This window comes from Octopus bimaculoides, chromosome 7 (assembly GCF_001194135.2).
Source record: "Octopus bimaculoides isolate UCB-OBI-ISO-001 chromosome 7, ASM119413v2, whole genome shotgun sequence".
NCBI classification, from domain to species: Eukaryota; Metazoa; Mollusca; class Cephalopoda; order Octopoda; family Octopodidae; genus Octopus; species Octopus bimaculoides.
The window spans coordinates 30,938,352-30,942,061 of record NC_068987.1 but is presented as its reverse complement, the minus strand read 5'-3'; the positions used below and the strand labels follow the sequence as shown (position 1 = coordinate 30,942,061).

Here is a 3,710-nt window from a genome sequence, read left to right as displayed (position 1 = left end):
TTCCAGAACTGTTTCGAAGAGTAGAAAACGTGTCTGGACCCCGATGCATTGCTTCAAATGGAAAATGCTTTGAAAGCGATAAAAGTGTAAACATGTAAAACTAAGTGAATAAAATAACATTGCAAAATTCCGGTTTCTTTTGGGTACCCCCTCGTATATACATGCACACACATGTACGATCGCATGTGTGTGTGTGTGTGTGTGTGTGTGTGTGTGTGTGTGTGTAAGCGTGCTAGCGCATGCATGTGCGTGCATTGTTCGTTCTAAGATACATCTATGCATCATTGTGATGTTCCGAGGATCTTTGGGGATTACATGTTTTTCAATATCAGATCATCTAGCCAGTTGACCCGGCCTGAATTGATAAAATCCTAGCTTGCATGCATGCAACATCAACATTCAAAGCAATCTAGCTGTTTTCTCAGCAGATTTTGTGTTGGCAATACGGCCAACTTCTACTGGCATGTGTGTGTGTATGTGTGTATGTATGTATGTATGTATACAGAAAGAGAGAGAGAGAGAGCGAGAGAGAGAGAGAGCGAGAGAGAGAGAGAGAGAGAGAGAGAGAGAGAGAACCACTCGTAGTTACCGTCGTAGATACCGGCATATCGACGACCGCCGAGCGATATGCCGTGTGTCTACAACGGTAACTACGGGTGGTTAGTGGTTTTCTCTCTCTCTCTCTATCTATCTATCTATCTATCTATCTATCTATCTATCTATCTATCTATCTCTATCTCTCTCTCTCTCTCTCTCTGTATACATACATACATGCATGCACGCACATGCCAGAAGAAGTCGGCCGTATTGCCGTGTGCAAAGGCCGTCGCGATATCGACTGCGAGTGTGTGTGTCCATGTGTTATGCGCCCCTCCCCTAGAGAATGTCGTTGCCCCCATTTTCTGGTAGGTAAGTAAGAAGCCGCCGCTAGCAGCCGTCCGTACGCGCGGTCAACGTCGCGTGGTGAAGGAAACGTCGTCGTCATTAGTGGGCGGTTGACTTCGGGTAGGTGTGAACAGAGAAAGACTGTTCAAAATCTTTGCCAAGATAGGGTAACTCGGGATTGTTCATTCATTCCACTGAAACCTGAAAGGCGCCATTCTGTTTGATGGTCCTTCAGTATTCAATGTGGAGTGGAATAAGGCTGTCATCCTGAAGCACACCTTTGGAACATCAATTGATGGTATTTACCCTCACACAAAATCAAACGGAAACTTACTCAGTCCGTTTTGAATGAGGGTGAAAACCAAAGTGCCAAATGTATTAATCAGAGAGAGGGTTTTCATACGATACGGCACTGGCAACACACTCGGAGAAGCAACAGCAGAACTTTACGAAGAATTTGGCTAGAGCACCTGCCGGAAGAGAACCAAATGTTGGACCGATGTTCTGAGCACTCTACTACCATCCTCGTTCACAAATGTGAGCTTGAGGCAATCCATGAGCATACATACCTCAGCCCCACCATCACAAACCTTTCCCTAGCGTCTGAGATTAACTGACGATGTAGAAGAGCAGTTTCAACACTAGCTAGACCTATGATTCTCAACCATTTTTTGCCTATGGTTCCTCTTTGACCCCTACATTATTTGAATGAACCCTCATAGCCATTCAATGTTTAAAAAATCCTATTATATTTTTATAATTAAATATTATTAGGAATTGTATTAAAAAAGATTGTTAAAATATTTTGTGTATTGTAGAAGTGGAACCAATTAATGAAACATATTTTAACAAGATCTTAAGTGGACCGCCAAGGACCATATGGACCCCCATTCAGGACCACTAGACTGACTGAGAACGAGAGTTTGGGAAAGCATGTACGCTAACGACAAACACTAACGCTGCAATCTACAGAGTTTATGGCAGTGAGATTTGGAGCACCTATTCCAGGCAAGAGCCATGCCTTTCCAACTACGTAGCCTGAGACGGATTCTGAACATCAAATGGACTGACCGAGGTACTGACAATAAGGTTCTGACTCGCACCCAGCCTCTTCATTCCATTGCAACAACGATTCTTCTTTTGACTCGCATGGAAGATGGGAGGACCCAAAAGACTTTCTGTATGGCGAACTGGCCTCTGGTAAGAGAACATGGACACTTCATCTTCGTTTCAGAGTAGCATGTTTTGTACAGACGTGTTGAAAAGTGCGACGATATTGTTGACGATCGCCCACGCTGGAAGCTGGAACTTGACAAAGGTTTAAAAAGATGGGAGGAGCGGGAGAAGCTTATGGACGAAGAAAAGCAAATCCTATGGGGAAAACAGTACAAAGACAAGGCTGGTGGACAATTCCAAGTACGGTCATTGTAGCCGGCACTGTCACTTACATGTTGGTCTACGTCAGTGACGATGTCAGTTTCTGCCTACCAAATCCACTCACAAGGCTTTGATCGGCCCCAGGATATTACTGTCATCGCAGGTATAGGTCTGCCAACGAGAAAAACAAGACTTTCCAAACGCCAACCTCTGTGTGTATGTGTTATAATATATCGTTACGTACTATCATAATAAAACAAGGGAGATAAAAAAATCACTACGATTAAAAGAAATGTTAGAGTTATCTCCCCTGCAAGTGCCATAGCAACATCAGTTTACTGCGTTCAAAGTGATTTAATTGTTTATGCAATAATTTACAAGAGAACATGCTTGAAACTGACAATTAATCAGGTGAGTTATAGGCACCCTTATTGTTTCGCGAGGGTTTGATCCACCCTGGATACATTTTTGACCTGGTCCTTTTAAAATTTTAACGTTTCATTCGAAATCAACATTTATTTTGAAATAAGGGTACGAAATATATGAGATTTCTTTAACCCTGAGTTTTCCATGCATTGTAGAGTTTTCTACACTTGTTACATCACACACATCTTTCATCTGTTTACATCAGCGGCATTTATCACACGATAATGGACGAGTCTGTGTGGGAGAGTTGTATATGTGTATGTATGTGGCGTACTTATGCATGTATGTATGTATGAATGTATGTATGTATGTATGTATGTATGTATGTATGTATGAATGTATGTATGTATGTATGTATGTATGTATGTATGTATGTATGCTTATATGTATGTCCTTATTCAGTTTTATTCAAGATTTCTTGTCAATAGAGAAAGCACTGGTTTCAAACTTAAATCCAAGGCGCCCTCACTGAAATGTCAACAACATCAACAGGGTATTTTTGCATGTATGCATGTCTATATGAAGTATTTAGAACCTGTGCATGTGTAGATTTGTATGTTTTGTTTTGTGCATATATTCTCGAGCCTATAGTTGCATGTCTAGACATGTGCATTTATACTTAACTGATAAACTTCTTGAAAATTGAACAAATTTTTACAGTTCCATTGAATCACTTTCTCCTTTCTGGTTTTGAGAAGCCTAATTTCTCAAGATTGGTACTTAGGCAATGTGTTATATATATATCCCAGTGTCCCAATAATTACAGGTATAAACCTAAATTTGTAACCTGGGTAGAGTAATTGTAGATTTCTCAATAGATTGTGCAGGTATTTTCTTTTTCATTGATTTTTAGCTTTATGTTAAAGTTCGCTGCGCATATGCTTGTCTATCTATATCACTGTGTTTTAGTATGTATGTATGTATGTATGTATGTATGTATGTATGTATGTATGTATGTATGCATGTATGTATGTATGTAGGTAGGTAGGGAGGGAGGGAGGGAGGTAGCTAGGTAGGTAGGT

At 40.7% G+C, this 3,710-nt stretch overlaps 1 protein-coding gene across 1 annotated transcript in view; it reads left to right on the top strand.

Annotated features, from left to right (window-relative positions):
- Positions 1-2,586: 2,586 nt before the first annotated feature.
- LOC106874171 (ankyrin repeat and MYND domain-containing protein 1) overlaps positions 2,587-3,710 on the top strand; it is an 84,310-nt gene continuing 83,186 nt past the window's right edge. Inside the window, exon 1 of the mRNA XM_052969145.1 lies at positions 2,587-2,673. The gene's annotated coding sequence lies outside the window, so the exon portion shown is untranslated. The remainder of the gene's footprint in view (positions 2,674-3,710) is intronic.